Below are 20,906 nucleotides of genomic sequence, written 5' to 3'. Positions count from 1 at the left end.
TCATTCAGCTGCCAGCATTAGCACCCATCCCTCAACAACACAAAGGGACCCCGTTTACAATATTATCATTTCAAAACAGCAGCCCCCTTGCCTCAGCACACCTCAGAAGTAGACCAAGCCAGTCACCGAGCTGCCTACGGAGCGCTGAACAGTTCCGGAAGGAGCTCTTTCCTGTGACAGGTTCCTCCAAAGGTTTACACTGTACTGGGAACAGGATAGAAATAAAAATAAAACTTTCAAAACCCCATATCTGTAAGCTTTCAAGATTCGACAGACCTCCTCCTCAAGCACACCGTTCAAGCACTATGCGAGCAGCTGCTCACAAGCAGCTCAACTCTCCCCCCCACACACACATCTGACAAACACCACAGAGATGACTGTGCCTGCTGCCCTTCAGTACGTGCGCAGAGGCAGACCAGATGTCTTCGCCAACACAGTCCGGACAATGTATTAGCACACCCATGCACTGCCACGTTAGCTGTCATCACTAACTGCCAGGCAGGACAGCTCCAGACCAAACACATACACACACAGGCACGCCGCAAACACTACAAACAAAACACACAACACAAGGCGCAAGAAAAAGTGAGCCCCGGAGGGAAGCCCTATGGCAACAGCAAGTCAGAACAGGTGCTCTGCACCAGACCCAAGGAGAGACGCAAATGTCACGACACGCAACTGGAAGACACTGCCAGAACTGGGGTGATGGAGGCCTAAAAAGCCTGCCTTCAAGGCAAGAGACCAGAAGGATGGGGACTGAAAACCCCATATGATTCAAAGATTGAAGCCGAAATTCCTTTAAGCGGTATATTCTTTATTGCAGCGCTGGATGCACGGGGGATCTCTCCACCTATCGTGCATACCCAAAGCAGAAAGCAGTCTTGAATTTATACAATCAATCAATATTCTACCGGCGCCTATACATATTCATTACCTACCCCCGCCTTCCCTCGCTTCTCATGCTAATTAGCCTTTTGGCACCTTGCGCCTGCGTAGAGCCTCCCAAGAATTGTGGGCAGGGGCCTTTGGGACATGGGCAGGGGTCTTTGGGAGGAAGACCCCGAGTCTTCCTCACAGTGTACTTTTCACCTTTGGTCAGGAATCCGCTGAGTTGGCATGTTTCTTAATCACAAGAGCTGGCTGTTGCTAATTCTTCCCTTTGTTGTGTCTTTATAATGAATTCCAACGTCCAGTTTCGAGATTTATAGTCCTTACATTTGTTTCACTGTCCGTCTGCCGCTTCCTTATCGTGAGTTCCGGTGTCTTGTTTCGAGATATACAGTCCTTGTCAGGGGACTGCCCTTGCCTCCCCAATACCTCCTTAATCACATAAGACGACGCTTAGGAAATCAATTTCCAAGCAAGAGCTCCTGATGCGGCCCAGATGACTTCCGCAAGAGTGAGGATGGAAACAGACGCCATCTCAAACCGAATACGATGCACGAGACCTGAAACAGAACTGCATTTCAAGCAGCGACTGCAAGACAAGAAGTGCTCGGATCAGAGCCACGATGACAAAACAAGCACTGAGGCCCTTCAGCACCGCTACCAAGTCCCCTGTCTGGTCAGTCCAGTGTAAAAAGCTAGAAGGATATCAAGACCCGAGAAGCACAGAACAGACGCTGCAGAAGCAACACTACAGGACAGACGAACAGAAGGAAACCGTCCTGCCTGGCGCACGCACTCACACTACAAAATAATCCCGCTGCTTCTATTAGCCTGGTGACCCAGCCACAAGCAGCCTGAACGTGACCCAGCCTGAACCACCCTCTCCGTGGCACCAAGTCTAGTCAGCCAGCAGGCACCATGCTCCTCTGGCTCCCAGCTCCCATTAGCCACCCCAGATATGCAAATACCAGGTGCCCCCCAACTTAGCTCTCAGGTTGTTGCATGGTATAGTCCCTCCGCCTCAAGAAATACACAGGCACTGGTCGTCATCTTAGGCAATTGCCAGGCTCATCATCAGCTGCAAAAACAGAGTACCAGCACTCACTAGCATGCCGGTCATGATGCCCAACCTTCTCCACAACGCTGACTACTGCTGATGCAACATACAACTATGCTCACCTGTTCCTCTCCAAATCCAAGCTCCAACAGTGCAACCAGTATCATCCACACCACCTGGGAAAACAAAGGGATTAAACGATCGTTGCGTTCACAACACATCACCCAATGGTGTTTTTTTTTTGTTGTTGTTGTTTTTGTTATTGTTGTTTTTTGTGTGTGTGTTTCCTGTATTTATTTATTTTTTAGTCTGCTTTAGCTCAACGGCATGCAGAGGGCAGACAAGAAAACTGGGGTGTTTCTTGAAGCAACAATCCCCACGCTTTTGCTGTAGCTTTGAATATTAAAAGGACAATACGACCCAGCAAGTAACTGGAACTTTCTTACCTGGAATTAGCTCAAACTTTTCTTCACATTGAAAGAAAAATCTAGGAGCAGAACAGATTATACACCAACAAAATTGAGTCCATTTCATCCCCAGAAAAAAAATCACATACTCTCATCCCCTCCTGTACCTCAGCCGCTTGCCTACCCCACGTGGCACACGCTTCCATCTGTTCTCTTTACCCACTTATAGCACCTCTAAAAGGCAAACTGGAATTTTACTCTATTGGCTGTAGGAAAATAACTGCAGTGACAACCGCGCCCCAAACTGAGCCAGCAGCCCCTACTAAACATCCCTCTACTAAGTGAATTCCAAGCACTTAAAATCCAGAAATCCATAGACTCCAGCCTGCCTAAACAACCCTGCAACGGACAGAAGGAAAAACAAAGCACTGCCCCCAAAGAGCAGCCCAGGCAGAAGGAGCTCTCTGATGGCATGCCTGGGGCTCATATAGCATTTAGCCCCGCCCAGCACCCAAACCCAATCACCTGGGAAAGGGGAGGGGCAAAGCACATGAAAGTAGGAAGAGAGCAAAAGAAGCAGCTGTGTTTTGTTTTTTCCTTTGTTTTTTAAAATCTGTTTTATCTCAAAAACATTCAGAGAGCAGACAAGAGACCTGTGGTGTTTCTAGAAGCAAAAATCCCCTTTTGCTTTTGCTGCAGCTTTTAATGTTGAACTGATAGCGGCACCAAGCAAGTAACTGAAACTTCTTCAACTGGAATTAGTTTAAACACGCTCACCGTCATCTGCAAACACAGAGAACCAGCATTCACTAGCCCTAACCCTAACCCCAACCCGCACCCTAAACTCTAACCCTAGCCCCAGCCCTAGTCCCTAACCCCAACCCTAGTTCCCGAGAACTTCATTTCCAGGCATGCTCTGGGCGCTCAACATGGCCTCCCGGAGGTCCGGAGTCCCAGAACTACATTTCCCGGCATGCTCTGGGCACCCAATATGGCCTCCCGGAAGTTCGGAGTCCCAGAACTACATCTCCCGGCATGCTCTGGGCAGTCAAGACGGCCTACCGGAAGCCTGGTGCCGGAAAACTACACCTACCAGAATTCCCTGGACAGCCAGCACGGCCAATCAGAGGCCGAGTTTTCGAGAACTACATTTAACAGCACTCACTGTAACCCTAGCCCTTCCCGCCCTTACACAAAAAAGCCTCAAGCCCTAAACATCCTCGAAACCCCTACAGACCTAACCCAAATTATTTACCACACTAAACCCCTGAAGTCCTATGCCTAAAACCCCTAACCCAATAAATTGAGACGCTCAAATCCCAAACCCGCAAAATTGAGATGCTCAAATCCCAAACCCAAAAAAATAGGACGCTCAAATCCCAAACCCCCTTCCAAAAAAGAAAAAGAAAAATCAAGAAAAAGAAAAATCAAACAAAACAAAAACAACAAAAGGGGTAGATCTGGTGGCATCTGCCCTGTAACCCTGCAAAAATCACGAGGGACCTAGAACAACAAAGCAAACGCACAAAATAACATTGACATCCTATCCATAAATGTGCTATAACAATTAATCACCTCCAAAGAGCTTCAAGCAATAAATGCACATACTACTAGATCGGTTTCCTCTAAAAGATCGTACCAGACCCTGACCCACCAACAGAACCCTGCATGTAGCTAACAGAAGCATCAACAAAGCACTGACCCCAAAGAGCAGCCCAGGCAGAAGGAGCTCTCTGATGCCGTGCCTGGGGCTCATATACCATTTGGCCCCGCCCAGCACCCAAACCCAATCACCTGGGAAAGGGGAGGGGGCAAACCACAAGAAAGAGAGCAGGAGCAGCAGCAGCTGTGTTCTTTTATTTATTTATTTATTTGGTTTTTTTTTGTGCCTATCCCTAGTTTACAGCATGCAGAGTGCAGACAAAAGAACTGGGGTGTTTCTAGAAGCAAAATTTACCGTATTTATGCCTCAGCTTTGAACATAGAAAGGACAATACAACCAAGAAAGTAAATGAAATATTTTCCACGGGAATTAGCTCAAACTTTAGTGTTAGGTCAGAGGCTGGACTCAATGATCTTGAGGTCTCTTCCAACCTAGAAGATCTGTGATTCTGTGTGATTTACATATGAAGAAAAACCTAGGAGCGTAGGAAATTACACATCAAAAAAAACAACGACGTAATAAGCAACGCGCATGCACGGCCCCACGGCCGCCTGCAGTACTCGTTTTCCACCAGCAGGAGGCGGCAGAGGGCGCCCCCGGGCCCCACCGCGCATGCGCCCCCCTCGGCCGCCTGCAGTACTCGATCTCCACCAGCAGGTGGCGGTAGAGGACGCCCGCGGGCGTCACCGCGCATGCGCGCCCCCCGGCCGCCTGCAGTACTCACTTCACACCAGCAGGTGGCGGCAGAGGGCGCCCGCGGGCGTCACCGCGCATGCGCGCCCCCCGGCCGCCTGCAGTACCCGAATAACAGCAGCAGGTGGCGGCAGAGGGCGCCCGCGGGCGTCACCGCGCATGCGCGCCCCCCGGCCGCCTGCAGTACCCGAATACCACCAGCAGGTGGCGGCAGAGGGCGCCACCGGACCCCACCGCGCATGCGTGCACGCCGGCCGCCTGCAGTACTCGTTCTCCACCAGCAGGTGGCGGCAGAGGGCGCCCGCCGGCGTCACGGCGCATGCGCAGCCCCCGGGCGCCTGCAGTACCCGAATAACAGCAGCAGGTGGCGGCAGAGGGCGCCCGCCGGCGCCACCGCGCATGCGCGCCCCTCGGCCGCCTGCAGTATCCTTTCTCCACCAGCAGGTGGCGGCAGAGGGCGCCCCCGGGCCCCACCGCGCATTCGCGCTCCCCGGACGCCTGCAGTACTCACTTCACACCAGCAGGTGGCGGCAGAGGGCGCCCGCGGGCGTCACCGCGCATGCGCGCCCCCCGGCCGCCTGCAATACCCGATTAAAACCAGCAGGTGGCGGCAGAGGGCGCCCCCGGGCGTCACCGCGCATGCGCGCTCCCCGGCCGCCTGCAGTACTCGTTCTCCACCAGCAGGTGGCGGCAGAGGGCGCCACCGGACCGCACCGCGCATGCGCGCCCCTCGGCCGCCTGCAGTACTCGCTTCCCACCAGCAGGTGGCGGCAGAGGGCGCCCGCGGGAGTCACCGCGCTATGCGCGCCCCCCGGCCGCCTGCAGTACCCGAATGACACCAGCAGGTGGCGGTAGAGGGCGCCCGCGGGAGGCCTTGTCGGGCGGATCACAGCTCGCCTACTGTGCCATTCGGAGCTTGTGGCTGTATTTTTTCCAACGTGTTTGCTACCCACACCCCGCGGGGCAGCTTGTCTTACAACGAATTCTCTCTGTTAATATTCTCTTTAAGGCGGGCACGAAGCATCCACTGCTCTTCTAAGCAAGCAACCTTCCTTCTGTGCTCCCTTCGGGATGCAGGACTACGTGCACTGAGATTTATTCCACTCATTTTTTCTTCGCCTTTTCATTGGCACAGTCTCCAAGGACGCCTGGCTTTCTTCTCACAGACTCGCGTCCGTTTCAGCGTAAGGCATCTTTTCCCTCCGCCGCTCTAATCCAAATTCAAATTATCCAGATAATACAATAGCGAGGTAAGAGAGAACTGTCTGAGTTAAAGTCACCATCTTTCTGTAACTAATTTAGCAGACAGCTGTACCACATCAGAGGAGGAGGTTTAGGTGCTAACCAGGTCACAGGCCCTGCTCAGGCACATCACGGTCAAGTGAGTGCCCCCGGAATCACTAAAGAAACTTAAGTAAGAATCTACTAGAAGAAAGCTGTCTCCTCTTACCACCACCTATTTAAGAGATAGCGTAGTACAGGCAGTTCTACACGCACAAAACCACATACACACAGTATACCTGACCCAAGTAAATTCCCTCTTAGAAGTCCACCATTAAGCAAAAGAGGCGTATTGTGGTGACATACAGCTGCCGTGTAATGATCCTGAAGGGATGAATCGCCCTATGTATTCCAAGGTACTACTGTGGTTTGGTTTTTTTGTTTTGTTTTTTTGTTTTGTTTTTTTTCCCCCCCCAGTACGTTCAACGGTACAGATAAGTACGTTCCCGATAAGAAAAAGAGTTCAGAATTGTTTATAACGAGTTCGTTCCACGTGTCACTTTCTCACTTAACGTAGTAATAAAGATACGCTGCTGCTTTTGGATTTAATTTCCTTCTTGAATCTCACTGGTGTAATTCCAATGGTCAAACAACCTCTTCCAGAAAGACCAGCCCCCTGCTTCACAGGAGAAGGAAAAGATGTCTCACACACGCTGGCTAGTACTAAAAAGAGGAAGAGGAAGAGAAGTTCAGGCCATCAACGTAAGTATGTTTCCCTGCCTCTTCTGCTGGCTGGTCAAGTGGAATCCTCAGGACAGCCCCAGTACCTTGTGAAGAGCTTGTTAACGCCAGCACAACTTCAACTTGTCTTTTAAAAGAAAGCTGTTAAAGGAGCAGGAGACTGTTTTTAAATGAGAACAACCGAAAATAAAATTATCTGAAGAGCCACTTACTACTGGCACATTACCGTTTAAAAGGAAAATATTAATTACGTGCAGGTGCTCCACTCTTCGTTGCATTTTCTGTGATTCACAACATTACCTTTGAACAAAAGAGTAAGAGGAACGGAAGGGAGGATATTAACTCGGGTAACCAAGGATTTGGCAAGCTGGAACTTGGTGTCTTTAACACTTTAGCCTTGGAGCAAAAATGTACACCCTGTACAGGCTGAGCTGACTGATGAGGCAGGTGCTCCAGGGTACGTGCTACCGGGAGGTAAGTAACAAACACATTCCGCAGCTATTACCAGAAGTGGGGTTTCAGGATATGCAGACTGGTTTCACAAAAAATATTAGCGGTCTGTTGGTGACAGACAATTCGAGGAATTCAGCGCTGCCCATTACAGACTCCTCAGATCAGCACTTAATGAGAATTAATAAAACGGTTTATTTTTTATATATATATATATATATATAAAATAAACCATTTTATATATACATATATACATATATATATATATATACACATATACACACACACACACCCCTATGTTCAAAAAACTGTATACAGTTAAAATATCAAATTAGTGATCCGGTAACAACACTGTTCAAAACCAGTCTCTTTTGTATGAACATTAAAATAAATGCACACTTTTAAAAGCATTTCTTTTTAGTGCTTCCAAAGCACAGCGTGTGCCAAGGCAAGGCCACCTGAAGAATCTCCGTCCTGCTCACGGGATGAAAGAGAACTGAAGTCAGGGACCTGGGAAGCCTCAGGTGCGCTTTCATAATGTCTGCAGATAAAAACAGAAGAGAGTCTGAGGTAGATTGTTTAGTAACCACCAAGTGGTAACAGTCACAGGGCTGTCTTTAGCTTTCATTAACACAACAGCAGTTTCTTTACTCTCGATCTACGCTGAATCTCAAGTTTAAAGGCATGGCTAGCAGTTCTTGGGAACAAGACCCTCGTCTCTGTGCTGGCAACATGCAATATTACCAGTGCAGGTGTTTCTGGGAGTTTTTTTTTTTTGTTTGTTTGTTTTTTTATTGGGGGGGGGGGGGGGGGGGGGGAGACACGACACACAACAGATGGGATCTCTCCACAATGCAGACACTGTGTGCATTTGACAGTGCCCCATTTTAGTGCGATCCACTGCCTATTGCACGTAAAACGGCTAATGACAGTATTCAAGTGAGTAAATTCTCACCACCTGCAGGAGGGGCAGCAATGGTTATTTTTTTCAGCCTGTTGAGCAAAGAGCACCCTCCACAGGAAAAAAGCCACACCTTTCATAGCACGTCCTTAAGGTTACAGCCCAGCTTCTGCCGATAGAGGTTCGTAAAGTTAAAGCTCTGCTGCTTCTTCTCAAACTCTGACAGTAAGATCACTTGACCGCCAGGATGGCGAGGGCAACAGCTACGTCCTCTTCCACTCTTCTGCGGCACAGCAAACTCATTCCCGGTCCGTATTCCTCTGGCTGGTACACTATTATCTACCGTTCACCTGATTAACTCTGTTGGGTAGGCTGTTGAACTCTAGCTCCTCTAGCGTTCTCTCTAAGTGCTGTATTAAGACACGATTTTTAAACCTAGGGAAGTAATTTCATTTCTTCTTCCAAAAACAGCAGTTAAATAACTCAGTATTATTTTGCCACGACAAACAGTATTAGCAGAGGCTCTCTGTTTCCAGCATGGAAGAGCTTCCCTCATTTCTGACATCAGAATGGCAAATTTAATTTGATACAGCCATCTTTCCCCAACCCACGCAAATTCTGGGTCTTTCTTCCATAACCACCCATATCTTTCTATTTCACACTTCAGCTCTAGGTAACGACCATTTACTTCAGAAAATACAACGGCAGTTTGACCGCTGAAACTGTAATAATTTCAGTATGTCAAAACAAAACACTTGTTTTGAAAAAGATTGAGATTTGCTATCATGAACAACGTTAGCGTTTAACTCTGAATCATTCGTATCTATACAAACCTTGCTCCTTCCCTTATAGCAAATTCAATGAAATACTTCTGAGTTTCCATCCGTCCTTGTACGTACCTCCTCAAGAAGAGAGAAGATTTTTTTCACGATCTTAAAGAAGAGATCCAAACAGATATTAGAAACAGATCTTGTAAATGCATTTTCAGTAAATCTCAACAGCCAAAAGGAAAAACAACACAGCCTAGAGTTTCCCATTTCTGCATACAGTAATGCACATAAGAAAAAAAAGCCAGCATGCCAATAATTTGAAGTGATATCGATTAGCTGATATTCAAATGTAACGCTGAATTTTGTTCTCTTAAAAGAGCAGTATCTAGAAACACCTGCCCTTGGAAAATGCAGACTAGGTTTAATCAGCAGAGAAGCCTTGTATCTCCACGAACACGCTGCCATGATCAGCAGTTAATAGAAACAAAGGGATACCAAGCCATGTTTCAACCTAGAGCTGTCATTTTTGAAAGCAGAGGTTTAAGATAACTACTCTTTACAAGATGACCGATCTATGCGGAGCATGAGCACGATTGTCTCGTATAAAGTTTAACAAAAAAAAAAAAAAAAAAAAGTAGCGCAAAAGAATGAACCGGACACCTTAGATGTGAAACAACAGTATTTTTTCATTGGTTTCTGTGTTTTCTTCTCTGAACCAACTATGAAAACACGAATGGTGCTGTGATTAAGCCTGCTTAAGAGTGCTGCAGTAAGGACGGTGAGGATATAAAGTTGGACTGTGAATACGTGTACTTACTTTCTTGTTCTTCCACTACTTGTACACGAGTAATCAAAAATCATTCCAAATCTGAGGTTTTATTTTCAAAATAGATCCTCATTTCAAGAAAAAGTCTTCTGTACCCCTAGCCTATTTTTAATACACTAATAAAGAACTTACTTCTTCCACGTTTGCGAACCTCTTTCACCACTCTGATTTTAATACCAGCATCGCTTCCCTCCAACATTGTAGGTGTTATTTTAAATCAATTTGGCACAGATTCAGAAGTAGACTCCATCACTCGTTTTTGGTCATCTCCAGCCACGCTGTAATTTAGAGGCCCTCGAACAAGTGCATTGGTACCAGGCTTATGATCCAAGCCATCTTCGCATCATTTAAGCAATTGAACTCATCATGTAGAGAGTCTAAGTCACCAGGTGACATTTCATCCTCTCCCTTAACAGCTGGAACCGAAGAAGCCATTTGCACAGACAAGCCATCAATTTGCTTTTCCAGCAACTGACAGTTTTCTGCTTTCTTCTCTCCATTACCATCTTGGACAGTACTGATACCAGTGTCTGAAAATTAAGAAGGAGCTTAGTAGTGCATATAACTGCAGGATCAAAAAACACAGAAGGACATTATTCTGCATCCCTTCTTGTTGAAAGTACTGTGTAGAGAGTTACTCAGCACTGTCAGATCACTTCAGTAGTTTTATTCACCCTTTGACGCAACCACAGGAATACCTCCTTTTGGGCTGCTACCGTCTCATATGACTGTCGTTAAGTTATTTGCTGTATTCCCATTTCAGTGACTAAAGTAAACTAAAGTTTCCCCTCCTTCCCCCAGTTCCAGCAAATTTTTCTTTCGACTCTGCTGCAACAGGTGGGTAAATTACTATTTGTGAGAAATTTTAATTTTTTTTTTTTTTTTTTAAACACACTTTCCTTCCCCACTTCTCCCTTCCCCACTACAGAATACACAAATGAGAATTAAAAGCTGAAATGAAATCCTTGCTACCGCCAAACCATCGTGGTGAAAGGTTTCAGCACTTTTTAGAAACAGTTCAAAATTATTGCTCATTCAGGACTTCGTTACCTATAGCAACAGCCTGTTTGTCTAAGCCGACCAAAGAAATTCAGTCCCAATTAACTCTAAAACTTACGTGTCCTTTTGAATTAACACAGAAAGCACTGAGACTTTTTTTTTTTTTTCTGCACACTATGTCCATTTATGACCACACAAGTTCCTGTACTACAACAACTCCAACATACCTTTATTTGTTGGCATGCCTTTGAGGTTCAGATATGGTGACGGAGATCCAGCAGCACAGGGTGGCCCTTTCCCACCAACATGGTTTGTCACAACAGTGATTGTGGCCGTCGCAATAGCGGCGACATGCTACGCCTTCTCTCTTTAGTGATGCTGGAGTATTGGGCTCTCCAGGACGCTTGATCTTAATTCTGAGGCCCAGCAACAAATTTATCTGCTTCATCTATCATCATACCCTGAAAAGACTTTTTTTTTTTTTTTTTAATATAAGTAAAATACAATTGCTTCGTCAATTCACTACCAGAGTATTTGCCTCCGTGTTACAATTCAGTTACTTTTCAAATAATGATACAGCAGATAGCAAGACTTCTCCTACCTTCTCATCCTGTTTGAACAGACTGCCAAGTGTATGAAGAAGCCTTTTTGGTTGATCTGGATCAATCTCCCGAAGGGGTGAAGGCATCATTTTCAACTACTCCTGATGATTTCCCCTTTGAGCAACAGGAACGCCGTGAAGGCAGTCTGCAGCAGAACAAGGTATCTAAATTTAGTCTACCTTAAGACTAAGGAAATACAAGCCTCGCATGCTTCCATTTCCAGTGTTAGCATTTAAGAACTAGAAATCACTATTTCCTCCCTCTACAAAACAAAGGAAAAGCAAAAGGCAAATAAAGCCCCTCTTTCCTTTCACCATCACTATAAGAACATCTACTGCATCCTGTTGCACAGGAAAGCTCACCCATGAAACTTAATTTTCAAATTCCAAGCACGCACAACATGTTTTGTGACAGAAGGCAGAAATTTCATTCTTTTCCTTCAGAATCTAGGGAAGGACGACTGACCCAAGAAACGGTGCAAAGTCTACTTCCTCTCCCACACCGAGGACAGAAACACTACTTAGGTGAATTAAATAGCTGTACCAGAATATTAATAAATAATTGTGTCCATTTACCTTCATCCTGCCCCACGATATCCCTGTGTGTTTTCAGAAGATTGGTTCTCATTCCGGTTAGCTGATCTAGAAGACTGTGACAAGACATATCATATGCATTTCTGAATGCCCGTGGCTTCAAATCCTAGTTTTATAATAAAACAAGTAACTTTCAGTTAACCCGCGAGTTCTCACGCACAAAGAAATTGCTCTGTGGGCTGTACTACCGTTAACTACTAAAAAAAAAAAAAAAAAAAAAATTCCAAAACAACTTCAGACATTCTGAACGTATTCTGAAACAACTTTCTTTCCATCTCTCTGGAAAGAGCTTTCCTCCTATCTGTGACAAAGGGAAAAAAAAAAAAAAAAAAGTTGTGATCGCGGGAGTCGTTACACAAAGCCACACTCTGTGAATTCACTACTACAGTTAAGATCATTTTTAGTCAAAAAATACCTCGGCAGCAATGCTATCACTGCAAACATAGCGTTGCCAAAAAAAAAAAAAAAAAAAAAAATTCAACTCAAGATATAGGAGAGGGCGAGCTAAAAGCACAAATAACATGACCGATGGAGGCTGCAACAACCACCTGGTAGATGGTTGTCCACAGCCCTCGGATTGCATGGTCGTCTTTCCTGACAAACGAATACTGGAAGAACAGAAAAGATACACCGTGTGTCCGCAAAAGCCTTCGGGGAGACTACTGAAAGGAAAACCAAACCAAAAAACTAGGAACAGCAAGTGGCGTATACGTCAGTTTTGTTAACAGAGCACCACTAATGTACCAGGAATTTCCACATTCTTCGCCCCTCCTCTACCTTGAAAATGTCACCCAATTCTGTCAGTGTCTTCACCATCAGCATTTATTTATTTATTTCGTTTTTCACGTGGACATCCAAGGAAAACATTTCGAGTCCCTGTCATCGAGGAAGAAGAGGAGAGGGGGGGGGAGGAAAAAAAAAAAAAAAAAAAAAGAGAGATGAGGGGGGAAGAAGCACTGCCATTCCCTTTCCTCGGTAATGCGAGCAAAAAGCTCAGGCGCTCAGCAACAACGTGCTTTGAAAGATAAAACACAGAAGAAACTGCACATTATTTAGTCTCAGCTATAGAGTCACGTGTATTTGTACCTGCTCATTTATTCATCTGCCAGTGTATTTTAGTACAAACGCTACAGAACATAGAAACCGCAAGGTTACTACTACCTTTTGTGACCGACGCGATCTTTGGCAGGAACAGCTATCGAGAAAGAACCAACAAAATCCCCTTCGTCGACAGCCATCTGAACCTTTATCGTCTAACAGCAGTCCTACAAACATCCCCTGGGATGCTCAACTCCTGAAACTTTCTGTTCAACTTGAGGCAGAACAAGCCCTTACCCTGGGCACCTTCACCCAGCTCTCCACTGCTAGCAGAGTAGCACCCTGATACTGTCCAGGACGCGCTGCAGCAGCCTACTCGCTTACGCGTATTTACTGCAGCCTGGTTCGACACGCGCACAGAGGGACCCACGAAAAATCCACCCTTTCCTTCAGAGAACTAAATACATACATACGGATGACACGGTAAGGAAGAAAAGCTGAACACACAGCATGCGGTCCTTTACCGTGGGGCAGATCCAGCATCAGCACAAGGAGCTTTGGGGCACGTGAGCGATCATCTACACCGGCCATCGCGACAAGCCAAACTCACGCACACAAGCCTCGACCTAAAAAAAAAAAAAAAACAAAAAAAAACAAACAAACAAAAAAAAAAAACCACACAGAACACATTAAGTTCCTTTATAGCTTATGGAAGTAACAACCAGCATCTTAGATGCAGTTGGATAGTTGGATTGCATCAGCTTAGGGACTGCCTCCTTCAAAACGCACAGGGGGGTGGGGAAACCAGTCTTGGAAACCTGTTGCCTAACAGGAAGGAGACTGTTGTTTTCTCCTCCATAGGTGACGTTCTTCCAAGCATCGTCCTGCTCCTGGATTTTACCAGCCACGACGGGATGGTCCTACCAGCGTGAGTCGGGAACGCTTCCCACGGGGTTTCTGTGACACTGAAGTAAGTTTTCTGCAGGTACAAGTAACGCAGCACGAGACGGCAAGGAAGCTAAGGCACCGTCTGCAGCACAGCACGTGTGCGATATTGGGCCTGAGGGGACCAGTCAAAGCCTGCAGTAATCGCTGAACAGGTGGGCAAGCAGGGAGCCCTACGGGAAACAAAGCTCACGTTCTGCAAAGCTCTTTTCCCGTCAAGAAGACGGCCTTTTCTATTCAGCGCATTTACTGAACTTTAGGCTACTTCCCATTCGCTTTGGCAAGTTAGCCTTTGCGTAAGCCAAGAGGTTTTAAACTGCCAAGCACCACTGATGGTTCTTGTTCTCCAACAACAGGGAATTTCAGTCAGGGCACTCGTTAACAGGAAAGTCTGGCTCTGTTTCACACAAATCACGTACCTAAACCACGGAGACAGGAGTCTGCAGGAAGAACTCTTTAAAAGGTGAACTTAAAGAGAAGGATACTACTCATTTTTCCAGAACTTCTGCAAGGACTGCGGCAAAAAAAAGGCTGAACCAGGGACGTCTCTATCATCCCCTCTAGAATTCAGCAACTCCATACAGTTATGGGTCAAATACCACAGCTGCAGCGCAAGACAAACAAAGACCTCGAAGGTCACGTTTCTGCCTGCGTACCGAGCTCCGCTGGGAAGACCCCCCACCTCTGGAAAGACCCCCAGCCGCTCAACTCCCAAGCAACGTTGCCACGGCCAGTGCTTACGCAGAGTTTTGCTCTCTCTCGCTGCTCAGTACAGGCCCAAGGCCTCCTTTATTGCACACAGTTCAAGCAAAACTCTTGGGACATAACCAATAGACAGACAGACAGACTGAAATTGCCTCTCACGTCTGTCCTCACTGACCGCAACCAGCGTCCTGGAAAGCCCCGCAAGCACCAGTCTATTCCTAGGACAACTCCGAAAGCTGAGGCGGGACAAAGTTTAGCCTCTCGTACCAAAGACTGAGCAACAGACAGAGCCTGACAGGCCAATTCATTCTAGGTCTAAGAGGCTACTACGACTCGGCAGGCACTACGTGCCTTCCTTCCCTTTGCGCTTCCCAGCGCCGAGCAGCTCGCGCTTCCGCAAATTCAATGAAGCCTTTGAGCCGGGGCTGCAGGAAGCTTACGAGCACGCCTTGATTCCACCCCGAGGTCGCTGCGACTTACCTGGACAGTCGGGACGGACGGGCTGCTCTCTCTCCTGAGAACCCTGCGACCGCAGCACGCCAGCTGCGGCTTTCCTCGCTTTACCCGGTGCGCCACCTTCGCTCGGCAACAAACCCCGCAGGGGTCCTAGCGGCGGGGAGCTGCTTCTGCCCCGGTGAACCGCAGCACAAGGAGAGAGCCGGCTGTCAGGACGCAGGGAGAGGAAAGCCTCCGAGGCGCGGCGCGGCGCAGCCCAACGATCAAGCGCAGCGAGGACCCGTGCCCGGCCTCAACACCCCCCGCCCCTCCCGGCCCGACGGTCCGAGGAGGCACCCCCGGAGGCTCTCGCTCGCCTCACCGCCGGCAACCGCGCTCGCCGCCAGCGGCAACCTGCGCCCCCCGGCGCGCACGGCCCGGCCCCGGCCCCGGCCCCGGCCCGGCCGCGCAGCCCGGAGCCCACGTGGCCGCCCGGCAGCGCAGAACTACAGCTCCCAGCATGCCTCGGGACGGAGCAGTCCAGCCAACCCAGAGGGGCGTCGGCCACACGCACGCAACGGCACCTCCTCCTGCTGCCCTCTCTGCCCCCCCCCGCCGCCACAGCCGCCCCCCTCTCCCCTGTCCCCTCTCCCCCAGCCCCCCGAAGCCGCCCCAGCTCCTCTCGTGCTCCGAGCATCTCCAGCATTTCAGGAACTGGAACCCTGGAACCGCTGACGTCTGGCACGTGTCAGAAACGTGGCAGGAGACGTACTCTGCTGTCGCAAGGCACTTGCAAAGCCGGCCCGACAGCTGAAGCAGACTCACACAGTCCACCGACCAACTCGGGGCCCCCACTGCTGTCCACTCACCCTCATGCTTCGTTCAAGCTTCCGTGCCTACGCCCTGAGCTACAAGAAACAAAGAGAGAAGGTCACATCCACAATGGATACGCAAACAGTGCCGCACATGCAGAGGACTCAAACACAGAGACCAGAGCCAGACAAATAAAAACAAACAAACAAACAAACAAACTGAAGTCCACAAATGCCACAAGGCCATGAATGCATAGCAGCCCCGGCAGGGGTAATGACAGACATACCCTCTGCAGATGAAAAAGGTGACCCTGCTCAGTCTCTTGGTAATACTGCACCAACGCGGTCAAGCCTCTTGTAGCATGTCATCAAGCTGGTTTTAGTCCTCTGGAGAGTTACACAAGTGGGTTGATTCATCTAGAGATTAAAATACAGATCAAACACAGGAGCGTATCCCACCATCCCAAAAAAAAAGTGAGCCAGCAACCTCTGCTAAATATCCCTCTATGAAGTGAATTCCAAGCCCTTAGAATTCCAGAAATCCATAGACTCCAGCCTGCCTAGAGAACCCGGCAACTGACTGAAGGAAAAACAAAGCACTTACCCCCAAAGAGCAGCCCAGGCAGAAGGAGCTCTCTGACGGCATACTTGGGGCTCATATACCTTTTGGTCCCACCCAGCACCCAAACCCAATCACCTGGGAAAGGGGAGGGGCAAAGCACAAGAAAGTAGAAAGAGGAGGAGCAGCAGCTGTGGTTTATTTACTTATTTATAAGGCTTAGCTCAACAGCATGCAGAGGGCAGACAAGAGAACTGGGGTGTTTCTAGAAGCAACAATCCCCACGCTTTCGCTGCAGCTTTGAATATTGAAAGGACAACACAACCAAGCAAGTAACTGAAGCTTTTTCAGCTCGAATTAGCTCAAACTTTTATTTACGCAGAAAGAAAAATCTAGGAGCAGAACAGATTATACGCCAACAAAATCAATTCCGTTCCACTCGCAGCAAAAATCACTTACTTCAGCAGGCTACCTGAGAACCAAAAGGCTATGCTGATGGGTCAAAACACACTACAGGACACTGGGGCCGGGCCCTCCGCTGCACCCACTTAAAACCCATCCCTACACTCACCAAGGTGCAACCCCAACCCGAACACAGACGCAGCATTTCAGCCTCAACACAGTTTCCAGAACTGCTGGAAAGCAGGCTTCATCCTCAGCGAGGCGTGCTCAGGCTGCACAGGAGGGGGCTTCGGGCACCTCTTTGCCTACCAAAGAAGACCGCCATCAGCGCCTGCTTTGTTCCGATCCTAAAGGCTAACATCACAGCCCACGTTGCCTGGGACACCTGATAAACAGAAGAGAAAGCAGCCATACCGTTTTCAAGCCGTCCCTGCACGTGTCGCTCCTCGATGATCTGCAACCTCTTCTCAAATCCTCAACCGCTTCTGTGGAGAGCCTGCCATGGCACCTGCAAAGCAAGACCCTTCACAGTCACCTCGTGCTACTTGGCAGTTCTGCTCCAATCCAGCTCACAAACAGCCCGCCCTTCCCGTGCTGCTCTTCAGAGTGCAGCTTGGCCCCACTCAGCCTGTGCGACACACCTGTGAAACAAAAAGAAAAGCATAGGCTGAAGCAGCATCCAAAGCCACAGCACAGCTGGGACAGTTACTCTCATCTGCTCCCTAACCTCTGCTCCCTCACCTGCCCTCGAGGCAGATGCTTCCATCTGCTCTCTTAGGCCAGCTACAACACCCCTGAAATATAAACAGGATTTTTACTGTACTTTGTGCAGTTAAGTAACTGCAGTGACAACTGCACCCCTAAAGTACCTGCTACATCTGTTCATCGCTCACCTTGCCAAAAGCAGCTCCGGTCAAGTCCCGCGTTGTACACTGTGTTTCAGCTTTAACAAATGAAAACGGTCACAAGATAATCATTCAGCTGCCAGCATTAGCACCCATCCCTCAACAACACAAAGGGACCCCGTTTACAATATTATCATTTCAAAACAGCAGCCCCCTTGCCTCAGCACACCTCAGAAGTAGACCAAGCCAGTCACCGAGCTGCCTACGGAGCGCTGAACAGTTCCGGAAGGAGCTCTTTCCTGTGACAGGTTCCTCCAAAGGTTTACACTGTACTGGGAACAGGATAGAAATAAAAATAAAACTTTCAAAACCCCATATCTGTAAGCTTTCAAGATTCGACAGACCTCCTCCTCAAGCACACCGTTCAAGCACTATGCGAGCAGCTGCTCACAAGCAGCTCAACTCTCCCCCCCACACACACATCTGACAAACACCACAGAGATGACTGTGCCTGCTGCCCTTCAGTACGTGCGCAGAGGCAGACCAGATGTCTTCGCCAACACAGTCCGGACAATGTATTAGCACACCCATGCACTGCCACGTTAGCTGTCATCACTAACTGCCAGGCAGGACAGCTCCAGACCAAACACATACACACACAGGCACGCCGCAAACACTACAAACAAAACACACAACACAAGGCGCAAGAAAAAGTGAGCCCCGGAGGGAAGCCCTATGGCAACAGCAAGTCAGAACAGGTGCTCTGCACCAGACCCAAGGAGAGACGCAAATGTCACGACACGCAACTGGAAGACACTGCCAGAACTGGGGTGATGGAGGCCTAAAAAGCCTGCCTTCAAGGCAAGAGACCAGAAGGATGGGGACTGAAAACCCCATATGATTCAAAGATTGAAGCCGAAATTCCTTTAAGCGGTATATTCTTTATTGCAGCGCTGGATGCACAGGGGATCTCTCCACCTATCGTGCATACCCAAAGCAGAAAGCAGTCTTGAATTTATACAATCAATCAATATTCTACCGGCGCCTATACATATTCATTACCTACCCCCGCCTTCCCTCGCTTCTCATGCTAATTAGCCTTTTGGCACCTTGCGCCTGCGTAGAGCCTCCCAAGAATTGTGGGCAGGGGCCTTTGGGACATGGGCAGGGGTCTTTGGGAGGAAGACCCCGAGTCTTCCTCACAGTGTACTTTTCACCTTTGGTCAGGAATCCGCTGAGTTGGCATGTTTCTTAATCGCAAGAGCTGGCTGTTGCTAATTCTTCCCTTTGTTGTGTCTTTATAATGAATTCCAACGTCCAGTTTTGAGATTTATAGTCCTTACATTTGTTTCTCTGTCCGTCTGCCGCTTCCTTATCGTGAGTTCCGGTGTCTTGTTTCGAGATATACAGTCCTTGTCAGGGGACTGCCCTTGCCTCCCCAATACCTCCTTAATCACATAAGACGACGCTTAGGAAATCAATTTCCAAGCAAGAGCTCCTGATGCGGCCCAGATGACTTCCGCAAGAGTGAGGATGGAAACAGACGCCATCTCAAACCGAATACGATGCACGAGACCTGAAACAGAACTGCATTTCAAGCAGCGACTGCAAGACAAGAAGTGCTCGGATCAGAGCCACGATGACAAAACAAGCACTGAGGCCCTTCAGCACCGCTACCAAGTCCCCTGTCTGGTCAGTCCAGTGTAAAAAGCTAGAAGGATATCAAGACCCGAGAAGCACAGAACAGACGCTGCAGAAGCAACACTACAGGACAGACGAACAGAAGGAAACCGTCCTGCCTGGCGCACGCACTCACGCTACAAAATAATCCCGCTGCTTCTATTAGCCTGGTGACCCAGCCACAAGCAGCCTGAACGTGACCCAGCCTGAACCACCCTCTCCGTGGCACCAAGTCTAGTCAGCCAGCAGGCACCATGCTCCTCTGGCTCCCAGCTCCCATTAGCCACCCCAGATATGCAAATACCAGGTGCCCCCCAACTTAGCTCTCAGGTTGCTGCATGGTAAATTCCCTCCGCCTCAAGAAATACACAGGCACTGGTCGTCATCTTAGGCAATTGCCAGGCTCATCATCAGCTGCAAAAACAGAGTACCAGCACTCACTAGCATGCCGGTCATGATGCCCAACCTTCTCCACAACGCTGACTACTGCTGATGCAACATACAACTATGCTCACCTGTTCCTCTCCAAATCCAAGCTCCAACAGTGCAACCAGTATCATCCACACCACCTGGGAAAACAAAGGGATTAAACGATCGTTGCGTTCACAACACATCACCCAATGGTGTTTTTTTTTTGTTGTTGTTGTTTTTGTTATTGTTGTTTTTTGTGTGTGTGTTTCCTGTATTTATTTATTTTTTAGTCTGCTTTAGCTCAACGGCATGCAGAGGGCAGACAAGAAAACTGGGGTGTTTCTTGAAGCAACAATCCCCACGCTTTTGCTGTAGCTTTGAATATTAAAAGGACAATACGACCCAGCAAGTAACTGGAACTTTCTTACCTGGAATTAGCTCAAACTTTTCTTCACATTGAAAGAAAAATCTAGGAGCAGAACAGATTATACACCAACAAAATTGAGTCCATTTCATCCCCAGAAAAAAAATCACATACTCTCATCCCCTCCTGTACCTCAGCCGCTTGCCTACCCCACGTGGCACACGCTTCCATCTGTTCTCTTTACCCACTTATAGCACCTCTAAAAGGCAAACTGGAATTTTACTCTATTGGCTGTAGGAAAATAACTGCAGTGACAACCGCGCCCCAAACTGAGCCAGCAGCCCCTACTAAACATCCCTCTACTAAGTGAATTCCAAGCACTTAAAATCCAGAAATCCATAGACTCCAGCCTGCCTAAACAACCCTGCAACGGACAGAAGGAAAAACAAAGCACTGCCCCCAAAGAGCAGCCCAGGCAGAAGGAGCTCTCTGATGGCATGCCTGGGGCTCATATAGCATTTAGCCCCGCCCAGCACCCAAACCCAATCACCTGGGAAAGGGGAGGGGCAAAGCACATGAAAGTAGGAAGAGAGCAAAAGAAGCAGCTGTGTTTTGTTTTTTCCTTTGTTTTTTAAAATCTGTTTTATCTCAAAAACATTCAGAGAGCAGACAAGAGACCTGTGGTGTTTCTAGAAGCAAAAATCCCCTTTTGCTTTTGCTGCAGCTTTTAATGTTGAACTGATAGCGGCACCAAGCAAGTAACTGAAACTTCTTCAACTGGAATTAGTTTAAACACGCTCACCGTCATCTGCAAACACAGAGAACCAGCATTCACTAGCCCTAACCCTAACCCCAACCCGCACCCTAAACTCTAACCCTAGCCCCAGCCCTAGTCCCTA

General features: G+C 48.2%; 1 long non-coding RNA gene across 4 annotated transcripts; it reads right to left on the bottom strand.

The window, feature by feature from the left end:
- Nucleotides 1-7,446: 7,446 nt before the first annotated feature.
- LOC311209911 lies at nt 7,447-15,509 on the bottom strand. Of its 4 annotated transcripts, none has more exons than XR_014618467.1 (11): nt 14,980-15,509; nt 13,639-13,828; nt 13,374-13,475; nt 12,589-12,687; nt 11,794-11,867; nt 11,218-11,363; nt 10,844-11,086; nt 9,750-10,147; nt 8,855-8,953; nt 8,155-8,431; nt 7,447-7,661 (listed from the first exon to the last, which is right to left on the bottom strand). It is a non-coding gene; the product is annotated as an uncharacterized lncRNA (long non-coding RNA). The 4 variants fall into 4 exon arrangements; XR_014618468.1 differs by having other exon boundaries at nt 13,639-13,806; XR_014618469.1 differs by lacking the exon at nt 12,589-12,687 and having other exon boundaries at nt 13,639-13,806; nt 14,980-15,508.
- Between the last annotated feature and the right edge of the window lie 5,397 nt (nt 15,510-20,906).

This window comes from Netta rufina (genome assembly GCF_964035555.1).
Source record: "Netta rufina genome assembly, chromosome: 5".
In the NCBI taxonomy this organism is placed as follows: Eukaryota; Metazoa; Chordata; class Aves; order Anseriformes; family Anatidae; genus Netta; species Netta rufina.
This window is presented reverse-complemented; position numbering and strand designations above follow the sequence as displayed.